At 46.6% G+C, this 12,456-nt stretch overlaps 1 long non-coding RNA gene across 2 annotated transcripts in view; it reads left to right on the top strand.

The window, feature by feature from the left end:
• The window catches only part of LOC144141753 (uncharacterized), a 71,304-nt gene that overhangs the window by 48,077 nt on the left and 10,771 nt on the right, over positions 1 to 12,456 (top strand). For both annotated transcript variants that reach the window (XR_013316691.1, XR_013316692.1), the window contains one exon: positions 6,369 to 6,446. This is a non-coding gene — a long non-coding RNA (uncharacterized LOC144141753). The remainder of the gene's footprint in view (positions 1 to 6,368; positions 6,447 to 12,456) is intronic.

The following is a 12,456-nucleotide window of genomic DNA, read 5'->3' as shown; positions in this document are numbered from 1 at the left end:
ATAGAAGAAACTCCAGTTCACATCAAGCAATAGAAACTTCGTTGCGAACAAGTGCACCATCCACATACTGAAAAAGTTGACATCGAAAAATGAGTGAGATAGTCGTGAAAAAACTTCGCAGCATAAGTAATCAGAGCCTCCTGGTATTCCAGCTTGCAGCTCCCCAACGCGCACTCCCACTGTTTTAGGCCGGCGGATTTAGGTGGCGGTAGGTTGGCGGGGCACTTCTAAACGAGATGGGCAATTGGCTTACGCTCATCACGCCGGTGGCAGTTCGGTGGGAAGGAAGTGGGAGAAGAATTGTAGAGTTTGAGGGGATTGTAACATGTGTTAGTAGAAAATTGGAGCAAAATGCGGCTGTCATCGGTAGAAAGAGCAGGGTATTTCCCAATGATGTTACTGTATGCCTAGGGAAAGAGCGTAGCGAAGCCCGAAAAGTGGAGTTGTTTGCCTGGTATAGAAATGCCCCGTAATGGAGAACTCAGGCGCTGGCGAGTGCAACGCGGTCTTGTGGAGGGAGGTGTGGGTGAGTGTCCAAACAATGCTTAATAAGAAACGTTGGCCTTTGAGAGAAAGACGGCCAGGATAAGAGCCGAGACTCGTTCGAGGGCAAAATACCCGTAGGCCGCTTGAGAGTCACAAATAATTGTTATATTCGGTCTTGTGGCTAGGGTTATAACGAAGACAAGGGCTGTTGCTTCAGATGTGGTCGTAGAGTCTGCTGGCAGTTGCCCAGGTGAGAAAGGCATTGTTGAAGCGGTCTGCGGTAGCGACGTCAGCGGATCATCAAAGCACGATGAGGCGACTGTGTACATTGTAGTCGTGTAGTTATCATATTTTCTCGTGAGAAGGTGTTTACCGTGTTGACGACCACCGGGTTTGTATGTAGGGTGCATATAACGCGAAATAAGGCGTACGCGGAGGTTGAGTCGCATATTGAGAGTATACGTTGTGGCTCTACCGTAGTTTGCACCACCTGCCGTCCTAGCGTTTTGAGCAGATGACGACAGGCGGGGGTGTGGCTAAGAAGTTGTCGCTTTTTGTGAGGATGGGCATCGATAAGCTCCGAGAGTGGGGCGTGTAGACCCAGTTTCAGTAAGTGGTCGATAGACGGGAAGATCACCAGGCCAAGGGCCGTCTTTTAAGATTTTTGTGTTATGACTTCAATAATGACAGGTGCTTGTAACTTTAGGGTAATGTACAGCGCCCCGCATGTGACACGGCGAGGAGCACTGTTTCTACGATACGGCAGTTGTCTGCTCTGTTGAGTCAGTGTTAGCGAGAGCATATTTCTTGAATATGTTGGGTGAGTTGGGAGACCGTCTGCTGACGGTTGGGGATCAATTTTGCCGCCGGGCTATCGTTGCGGTAGCGGACTGCCAAGATGCGATGAATTTGTACGGTGCGGATAGCCATTGGGAGTGACTGAGGGTTCGAGAGTTGTTTAATACAGGTGGCCCCGGGTTTGTGCTCGGAGGACGAGTAAGGCGCGTTTTGATGAGTCCCAAGAGAGACCACAAGATCGGAGAAATTGGAGCGTTGTAAAGACTGAATGTTGAATACTGTCTTGGTATTTCTCCATCGGGCAGGGCTTCCACCATATGGTTAGATTGTCTGCGAAAATTCGCGCAAAATATGAAGGATTCGTCAATTAGCGTTATGAGGCCCATAAAGACTACATTGAAAAGCAAGGGAGGCAACCGAGAACTACTAGCACCCTTTGCCGGGTTAAGAATTGCCTGTCTGTTTGCGGCCAATTGGTAGAGTTGAAGCTGTGTTTGTCAAAAAGCCCTGGAATAATCGTATTTAGTTCCTCCGCAGCCTGGGGTTGGAGGGTGGTGGAAAGTGTCTGCGTGAGTAAAGCTACCACAGGCGCCTTAAATGTCGGGTGCAAGGATGCAGATGGGTTGTGTTTTGCTGAGGTATTCGAGAACGAGTTCTTTATTTGGAGGTGAATTTCCTGCGCCAAGAGGTGGGTACGAACCCAGAACCTAGTTGAAGGTAATCGGCCCATTTGTTCAATGAAGTCCATGAGAGGGCGAGTGATCACTTAGTCCAAAGGTTTTCCTACAAAAGATGTGAGGGAGATCGGTCGTAAGTTGCCAGAAGTGATGCTTTTTTGGGGATTTGGAATTCGGTGATATCGGTGTAGTGCCACTGGGGCGGTAGTGTGTCATTGCACCAGTAGTGGTTGTAACAGTCGAGGTGAGATCTGAGGTAGCCTTCACTGAGGTTGCGAAGTACTTAAAATGATATAAAGAGCGGCTGGGTGCTGCTTTGGGCGTTACGCTGACGGTCCTTGCGTAGGTTTCCTCTTGTTGAAACGACCATCTAGCTGAGCAATAAGGTTGCGGGTAGAAGGCGGATGTCCTAGTTGGTGAGAGTCCGAATAACTTCCAACGACTTTCCGAGAGTATGTGATAGGCGGATGAAAGTGATGCGGATAATACGGGCGGTATTTTTCTCAGGGACATTTTTGTTACAGAGTTAAGGAGTAGGTGGCTTTGGATGTATAAAGCATTGTTGTGCTTAGAGTTTCATCTACTTTTTCGCACTAGGTGCGCCGGGTTATGGCTTTTATTTGGTTGTGTATGTAAAAGCCTATTGTGTATTCTGCAAAGGCGCGGATGTTTTTTACTTAGTCATATCTGCACTCACTTGCAGCAGTTCATAAACAAAATACCTCTGATAGTTCTTACTGAGACAGAACTCGACCAACTCTTACTGACCGCAAATACACAAACGATGGCCGACTAGCTAACGACTCACTGGTTCCTTCTCCTTAGAAGACTCCTGCATCGACATTCAATCCTGTTGTTTTCATAGGTGAAAGGTTCATCGATGGCTTCTCGAAATGCTCATTGAACAGTGTTTTAGCCGATGGCGTAATCGTCTGTTACCCCTGTATGTATTCACTGTTGGTGAGCCGTGCATGTGGCATCCTTAATTTGAGTACTCAGTAACAGGGAATGTGTGGGCACAGCTTCTATACGGAACGCACATGGTGCGGCCTGAATCTTGGCCTGGCATCACACCATCATGCTGACTAACCAATTGGATATGGCCATGGCACAAAATACACCCGCTTTATATGTGAAGTGTGCCGGGTGTTGCGAATGCTGGTTTCCGCTTCGTCAAAGTAGCCAAAGGAAGGGAGGACTGAAATATGAACGATATATAAAACAATGCATACAAGAGAGAAGCAATGGCAAACACATTTTTGCCATTACTACATTAGGATAATTAGTAAGGTGTCTTCGTCATTTTCTCGACTCTCCACTTGTCGAACGCCAATGAACCATTGAAAACCTGTTCCCGTCAGGCGAAGCGAAATGAAAGAACAACAAAGAGCTGTTGTACAACATGACCGCTCAGCAGGACGACATGGGGCAGTTGTTAAGCGGAGAAAAAGAGGGCGCGTGATGACTGCAGGTACCACCACTTGGGGTGGGGACCACTGCGAAGGTTTCGATTGGATTGGCAAAACTTTGTTGCGGCCTTCGTGTAAAGTTCTTTTGCTAGGTCTTCATGACTTGGCTGCAGTCGTCACCGCAAATGTAGCCAACGCGGCTAAGGGCCCTCCGCTCCCCGTCACCGGGTCGCCTGGGTCACCCTGCCTGGCCAGCGCTGGAATGACTTGCTGGACAGCCTGGAGATGAAGATTGATTTTCAGTATGCACCACCTCCATGAAGGCAGGCGGCATCCTTCTTATGTTTGATTAGTCCGGGTATGCAAGGCCAGCCCAGGCGATGTGCTCGAGTCTTGTTGGGCTTTGCGACCCACCCGACAGGTGGCATCAAAGTATGTCCCCGGGTACATCTTGTGCTCAAGACAGGGGCTCGGGACCGGCTTTGTTTGGAGTTTCCTATATATGACCGCTTGCTCCCTCCTGAATCCTTTTCAGGGCGGCGGAAGCGTGCGTCTCGACAGCAGATAGACTTGAGTAATTTATTTGTAGGTAGTTATTGCATCTCGTGCGGTGTACGACATATGCTCTCAGACACTTTTCTCGGCGTGGTTAGTGTTTGTGTGCACGAGCGTGCAAACTTTTATTGTGGTTCTCAGCACGTGCCTACACTGTCCCTGCCTGTTTTGGAAACCACTTGAGTCTTGTCTTCCTGATGAGGCTTGGTTGTCTTCGCCGTAGGGTCTTCATTACGGGGGAAACCCTGCCTCTGAAAAAGTTGTCGACGGCTTGCATGGAATCACTCAGGACCATTGTGCAGCCAGGACCTTGGATGGGCAGCGTGATCGCCACCTCCTATACTTCCGCGGGTTGGCCAATCGCAGCGCTGGCCGCTGCTCGGAGAATGCCCTCGGCGCCGACCCCCGTCACCATGAAGTCCCATACGTTGTATTATTCTCCTGCATCCACATAATGGGCTCCAGCGACCCCGGTGTAAAGCTCCGCCAGAGCCTTGGCCGGTGTTCACCACCTGCCTTTTTGTACAAAGATTGCGTGTTGCGCGGGACTGCATCAACCAGGATTTCGTCTCTCGCATCGTGACGTAGCTGCGTCTTGGTGCCCTGCTGTTCATTGTAGTTGTACACCAGGTGCTCGAGGATTGTTCTGCCTGCTTTGGTTATTGTCGGCATCTCTACTGCGACACCCGTTGGGCCTCAATGACTTTGTTCAAGGTACTGCCTATTCTTACGCTTACCAGTCGCTCGGTACTCGTAGACTCGGGTAGTCCGACGACCGTCTTATATGGCATTCGGATGATTGATTACAATTTTTTTTCTCATTGGTCTTCTACTTGTGAACTGCTGCCACTTATGTTATGTGGCTCATAACGAGTGACTGCACTAGTCGTGTGATGTCCGCGTGGAGCCCCCTCTTTTTATTTAATACCCGTTTCATGAGTCGAATGGCGCTGGCAGCCTTGCCGACAATCTTCTCCATTATGGCCCGATTGTTGCCCATCTGGTTGAGAAGTATGCCCAATACGCAGATGTCGGATACCCAGGGTATCGCCTACCCATTATAGGTGTAGATCATATTTCCGTCTCATTGTCTGCTTTCTTGTCCACGCTGACTGTCCTCGGTCATGTACAGTAGCACCTCAGACTTACTTCGTGAGCTTCTCAGGCCAGTGCCCTGGAGGCTCTCCTCGGCCATCCTCACTACTTCCTGCAAGACCTATTCAAATTAAGGATCGCTAACTCTCTTGATCTACAAGGTTATAACGCCGGCGTATATTGTATGCTCGACGTCATCTACGTCTGCGAGCCTGTGGACGACTGTCTCAACGTGTGTATTAGTATTTTTCGTACTGTGCGGAGTCGTTTACTCCTCCTCCTTGCTGTTTCCTACCGACAACTATCCCCTTTGCCACGAATAGACATGTGGCCTCTCTCTCCCCAATGTATGGCCACATACAGCATTTAGGTGTAAACACATAATTCTCAAGGAGTTTCCTCAGAAGCGTGGTAGAGCACCAAAAACTATTGAAGAGCAAAAATAGAGCCATTTTCTGGCAAGCACATAAAGGGAAAATACAATATCTATTCTCACACTTTTATTAACTAAAATAGGAGAACTGTTTTACACCTCAATCCTTCCACCATATTAGCTGAAGGTGGTCTCATATTTATTGAGCATGCAAGAGCTGCACTCACTTTTGTTGGATATATAAATTATTTCTAGCCTTTGATGAATAATGGCGCACTGTTGGAAAGCCCAGCGTTTTTGGTCTCGCAAAGCGCAGGAAGAGGCGAAATGAGTGCGAGAGGATCGCGCTCCACCAGTGGGGCAGCAGATGCAACCGGCTGGGGAAACACAAAACAGGAGGTCTACATTGACCCTTGCGGAACAGCGGCGGAAGACGCCAGACCTCCTCGAGCCTGCTAGATCAACACGAGGAGGCCCTGGTGTAGTGGACGTACGCCCGCCCGCTTAACAGGCCCCATAACGTTGATATCGCCCAGTTGAATGTGTGAACCCGCGAACACTTTTTCCTCTTTTGCTGTGTTGGTCGCTAGGATGATCTTTGTATGGGGACCTTCTCGAGACTGTTTTTGGTTTATAGCGCTAGATTGCCTTCTTTTGCTTCTTCATCCCGAGCACATCTCGCACAACAAGTCTTGTCCATTTCTGTACACCATACATGCCGGCCAGCGTGACGAAGGTCCGTTATCAAATCTCCACTATGTGGTATAAGTGATGTCTGGTTGGCAAATGCCAAAAATCTAGTTTTTTTATACCCCACAGTCGGCCCAAAACAATTATTTATCACAGTGGTCAATATGGGAGATTAAAATATTTGCATCGCCATTATGTGTAGGCAGGTGAAATTTATTTGTACTTTTGCTCTGTGATTGGCTTAATTTTTTCGAGGAATTTTACAAGTTTATTTTTCTGTTGCAGTGAACCCAAAAATTGGTACAGATTCCACATTTCCTACTGTGGATAATATAGGGAATGATACTACGTACCTTTACGACGGTAAGATTTTAATCAAGTCATTCAGTACAATCATAACTAGAGGACTTAAGCGCTGTTTGGTTTCTTCGGGGCATTTTGGTTTAGTCGTTTGGCAATGGTATGTAATTAAACCATGTAGGTTCTGCCTATATCTCACATTATGTATCTGTGATTTAAATAACAGTAAATATGCATTACCAATAATACCACTCCTTGATCATGCGTTTAGTGACTAACCTAGCTAGTTTTATTTGCGTGTCTCTCTTGCGAAAACGTCTTTCTAAGTCATCTTTTCACTTTTCGTCACTTTCGTCTTCTTTTTCCAGAGAATTTCTACTTGCATATTCCTACCACTTTAAACAAATCTTAAAAAGCAATTTTTAATGAAGTAATGTTCACAAGAAAGCAACTTCACAACTACTGCGTTTGGCCACCAGGCTTGACAACGCCTCAACTTTTAAAACAAAAGAAACTATACATTCGGTGCCTAGAACGTGTCTAATTGGCAGAGGCTCTAGGCCATTTTTCAAATCAGAGGATTTTGACAAAACTCCAAAGATAAATAAACCTCAGTATTCAGGCGGTAACCCTAAGCCAAAAATATTGCGTTGACAAACGCACCTACACACTGTAGCGTAGCCCACCATGCCGTCCAGTTAACCTTTCAAGAGAGCACCTTCTGTAGTGATGGTGACAGTAAGTTGCGGCACGGGGCACTGCGAGATCCGAACATAAATGAGACCACTCCTCGCGACAGCTTTTCGAGTTGAATGTTTAAAACAGAAACAGGTGGTCCTCGGAAATGTGATGAATGGTTCCAGTATCAGCCGAAAGGCAAAGAACTGCTGCATGTACGCACGTACAGAATTTATTTGACGGGTGGGTAGATGTCACGTGCAACCCGACAGGAGATTCAAGGGCGAGACGCTATGGATCTTAGTGGACTGGCCAACGCGAAAAGGAAACTTCAAAGCAGTGACTTCCGTGGAAGGTTCCGTCGTTAAATGCCAAAACGGGCAAATAAGAGCAACATCGTATGTTTCGTTGGTGAAGAGCTGCTTGTACGCGACGCCGTCAAAGAATTGTACACCAAGGAAAGTCGCTCGGACCAGTACAAAAGCATTGGTAAAACCTAAGATTCTGGTACATTTCCAGTCCGCTCACAAGATGCCAGGAACGCAAGCACCCGTAACAGAAGCAGCGGCTCTGAAGAAAGTGAGATTTGGAGCGCTAGCGCGAAAAAACAACCGTACAGCGCTTCGGAGTTTGGCGGGACGTAGCGATAATCTTACCGAAACGCGGGCGGTGGACAAGGCTTCCACCTTGGAGGTCGCCACAACACCGTGACATATTTCGACCATCTTGCCTTTGCACGTCCTCGCTCGCGCTTTCGCGATCGCTCCACGCACTTAACTTGTTCCTTGTCCTGCTGGCACACTTGCGATGCCATTCCTTTGCTTCGCCTTTCATCACATCGCACCACCCTATCAAAGTTGTTACCGGAAGAACTTTTATACCAAGCGGCGGTCTTGAAAACCTAGTTGGTCAAAGTTGAAAGCGGCGAATGCAGTCCGTTATAAAAACTTCAGAACGGTGTCTTGTTGCCTTTGAGTTGCGCCAGTAATAACACCACACTGCTGAAGTATATTCACTTGCCAAGTGTCGGGAAGTGTCGAGCCAGCAGCCTGGTGCTTCTGACATAATCAACTAGATGCGCTTCGTTGCAATCAGAACATATCAAAAGTACGGCTCAACTGAGACTTGCGTTCGACGCATGAAACTGAGATGGGAGGGCTTGATGCGGCTAGGTGCATTGCATGTCACCCCAGGCGAGATCGAGTATCAAAGGTTCGAACGCTGCGTCATGCATGGTACTCCCATGCATCATTTGTTTCCCGTGCAATGCCGAAAGACATTTCTGCACGATTGAAATGAGCTGCAAATTGCCCCGATGTATGACGTGTTGAGCGGGCATACTGCCCAAATTTTGGCTTGAGAAGTTTTCAGTGGCAGTTGTAACAACACCGCACGGTCTTTATGTAAATTAGGACAATGAAATATCTCTAGAATTCTATGTGCTGTCTTTCAGAATGCGGAATTTCATTTATTATACATGTGTGGCTCCGAGGATTGCTCTAACAAGCGTATTCCGCCGTACTAACTCCTTGAAAATCTATTTCATTCCTAAAGCTACCCTCACTATCGAGGAAATTGTATTATTCACCTCCTCCGCCGCGACACTCCTTTTAAACGTTTCTCTAACAGTTTCTCTAACTCCTTGAAAAACTATTTCATTCCTAAAGGTACCCTCACTATCGAGGAAATTGTATTATTCACCTCCTCTGCCGCGACACTCCTTTTCAACGTTTCTCTAACAGTACCTCAAGACGGGATGGGAATGTCTTACCTGGATGAGGTTTTCACACGGTAATACATGTGATCTGCAATGCTTAAAATGTTACGGTGGCGGAAATTAGGTAGCAATGTTGTGAAGGCCGCAGCTGTCCCATGCTGGTCCCTCCTGTTTTACTGGCGCCGAAGCCGTCATGCAGGCATTCAAGATACCTTTGGTGAGTTTCCCTGACACCTGGAATGGTGCCGAGAAGGGCAAAAAACATGGCTCATTCAGGTAGCAATGATTTTTCTTTCAATATAGTGTGTGTGCACTTACATTTCTCCCTCTGGTACTTCCTCAATGAAATCGTCAAAATAGCCAACATGGCATGCCGTTCTTTTCCAACAATGGCCGTTGACCAATGAATGGCAGTCGATGGCAGTGTGGCTGTAAGTTTCTCTAAAACCCTCCCAACTTTCCCAAACACTGGTCCTGTAACAACTGGAGTTACCTTCGCAACGTAGTGGAGAGGTTTAGCGCTCCTATCTTCACAGTTAGGTCGAGTTCTGTTAGACGAGGGGAGCTGTGGGATTTTACTTCCGCAGCTCTCCATGTCCACGCGTTGATGGGAGAAGTACTTATTTTTATCTTTGCTTCTTAATCCATTTTCGTAGTTATCGGCTTAGTGACCTGGACTACCATACTTTAAGCAGAGGTTGTTTTTTTATATTTATTACAATACGGGTGTCCCAGCTATCATGTAACAAGATTGAAAAAAATGCGCACTGGCGTTACTCGAAGACAACTGACATCATAGTGTTTGCTGGACTGTGTAGAACTGGTCAGTATTTTTTTCGCTAATGAAACTAACGAATTGTTTATAATTATTATCTAACCCGGGAAGTACTGTCCTAGTCACTAAAGTATCAATGATGCACTAGTAGGTACCCACGAGGGGCATCAAGCTGTAGTATTTTCAGCCAGGAACTAATTGCGTACGCATTTATTGTGACTGATGAAGAGAACCCGCGAATTATAAAAAAAATTACCCCACTTCCCTGCGAGGGGAACCCTGTGGAGATGCGACGCATCTTGGGGGTTCACTTGGTGTTTCCGTGGGGTTGATTCTCTGATTGCGTGAAACTTGTGAGGAACGCCTATGATGTATTTTTATTTAACACGCGGCGTAACGTTGACGAAGTTACGAAGTTCAGCATCAGCTGCTCGCTTCAACCGTTTGCGTTGGGTATCACGTTTACGAAGTTCGGAATCGGCTGCTGGCTTCAATAGTTTGCGTTCAGCATCACGTTCACGCCGCTTCGAAGTCTTGTCTTCAGTGGTGTTAGCATTCCGGTTATCAGAGTAATCGGGCTTGTTACGGTTGCGCGGGTGATCGCAGAATTGTTAGGCTCAATCAACGCATCGATGGAAATCGAAACGCTGGTGCTGGAACGACCCCGGCTATGACGCAAGGTGGCGCGGCTATGACGCAACGTGGCGCGGATATGACGCAACACAATCCAACACAATCTACTTTAATCAAATTCAATCCAAATCCAATCCAATCCAAGCGAAGGCAAGCCAAGCCAACCGAATCGAATCCCATCCAATGCCCCTCGCGAGAGAGTGTTCGCTATCAGAGAGGAGAGGGGGTGAGCGGCGGAGAGCGCAGCTCGCGTGGCGAGGAGAATGGGGGAGGGGTGTGGACGGACAACAACAACGCCGTATGGAGGGACAAGACGACTGAATGAGATGCACTCGCATCTAAAATACCATGGGCTGACGCTCCCGCGAGTACCGTAAACCCGCGCCCCCAAATATGTTGATTGAAAGCAACTGCTTTGCTTGTCAGCCGCCCGAAGAGACCGCACATCACCTTGATGAAGGCATGCATGGAAGTTGCAGCAACAGCAAGTTGTGCGGTGCGGGTGTGGCAGATAAGGCACATAGTCGGTCGCGATTTCGTCTGTCTTTTCTTTGAGTTTTTTTATTGTAATTAAGTAAGAGGCAGACTGTTTGAGGGCATTGCTTTACAATGCGTGCGGCAGGGCCGCAAAGTGGTATTTCACATATTTCGCGGTCTTACTTTATCAGCAAGAATAAATGAGCACGCAATTAGTTCGTCAATGAAAATACCGCAGTTAAATGTCCTAGTGGGTACCTACAAGTGCCTCATTGACACGTTAGTGGTTGGGAGACTACTTGTCGAGTTACATAATTAATTACAATTGATTAATTAGGTACTATTAACAAAAAACTTCTATCCGCTTCTGCACAGTACTCTAAACATAGGCGCTAGGTTTTCTTCGAGTAACGCCATTGCTCTTTTTTTAAAATCTGTGCATAATAGCTGGGAAACCCTGTATACTGCATGCCCAAGGCCCAAGCCATAGCCTATTATGACAGTCATGGGCATGGTAAGTAGGACGATCATATAAGAAGCACTATAGCATGCCCCTTTTTGGTCAGTCGGCTCCACCACGGGATCGTCCACTGCGTCAGTTGTAAGCTTCCCAAGGTGAGATAAATATACATTTTAAAAATGTTGTTCATCTCAACCCGATATTCGAAGTAGCCTGAGAGCCTGGCCGCAAACTGCCTTCCCGTCTAAAGACAACCATATATATGAAATCCCACATCAAAACCAATCCAGCGTTGTCGGAGTTTGGAGTTTGAATATTTCATGAACGGGTGTGTACAAGCGTTTATTTCTACTGTTGAGTCTGACAAACATAAAAAATTCTGTGCTTCTAAACACATTGAGTTGTACACCCGTTCAACCGAAAAGTACCCTATGTCTTGGAAAGCCTTTGTACTCAACAACCCGGAGCAACGAAATACCCTTAACGCAACGCATTCCGCACGCAGCACGCACATATATCTAGCTTTGGGCATTAGAGAAACATACCTCGGTGTAGTAACGTCAGTCTCGGGAAATGCACCTCATGATCGCAAGTCACCGCACTTCTAAAGCAGTATTTCTCTGCTCAAAAAATGTTAGCGGTAAGCTGCTTGAAACATTTAGAACCACGATCTCACAAGCTTTGTTGCAAAGTATAATTCCCAAATTATCTACCCACACGCACACGTGCATGAAAACAGTTATTTCCCTATTTATTATTACGCTATTCCGAACGCTTTCTGAAAGCTTCAGAACTGCCATCATTGTGTTTATTGTCAAAGAATAAAAAATCAATCCTTACCATCAAGACATCTTCCTTTTGTCCGCAATAGATACGTGAACAAGGCCGCTCTAAAGCGAGATAAATAGATTCCCTGCACACTTCGTATAACTCGCCTTCTGAAAGGCTGCATTCTGGGCACCACTAAGTTGATTTACAATTGACCAGTTCGTAGACCTAGCATCTGATGTGAAACGCGATTTCATATATTATCACACCTGTGCACCAATTTTGTAATCTTCGTAAAAGCCTATGTCGTAGCCAAGCGACAGGATACATTCTGCCACCTGAAATCTTACGATGTGTCCGGAAGCATGCTAAATATCCCTTAATGCTGCTCATCAGGACGGAACATTTTGAGGCAGATCTTGAGATATAGAATTCAGATGAGCACAATTGAAAACCCAACGAAAATTCAAAACTTGGTACACCGTTTTTGCAGATAATGTCAACAAAGTTTCAAAACTTGTAATCTGTCCACCCGTGAGGTGAGTTAAAACTATGTTTAAAGTAA

Source organism: Haemaphysalis longicornis, unplaced genomic scaffold (genome assembly GCF_048455015.1).
Source record: "Haemaphysalis longicornis isolate Haplotype H1 unplaced genomic scaffold, Haemaphysalis longicornis Haplotype H1 scaffold_6, whole genome shotgun sequence".
Lineage (NCBI taxonomy): Eukaryota > Metazoa > Arthropoda > Arachnida > Ixodida > Ixodidae > Haemaphysalis > Haemaphysalis longicornis.
The sequence above is the reverse complement of the archived record's forward strand: the minus strand, read 5'-3'. Positions and strand labels throughout refer to the sequence as shown.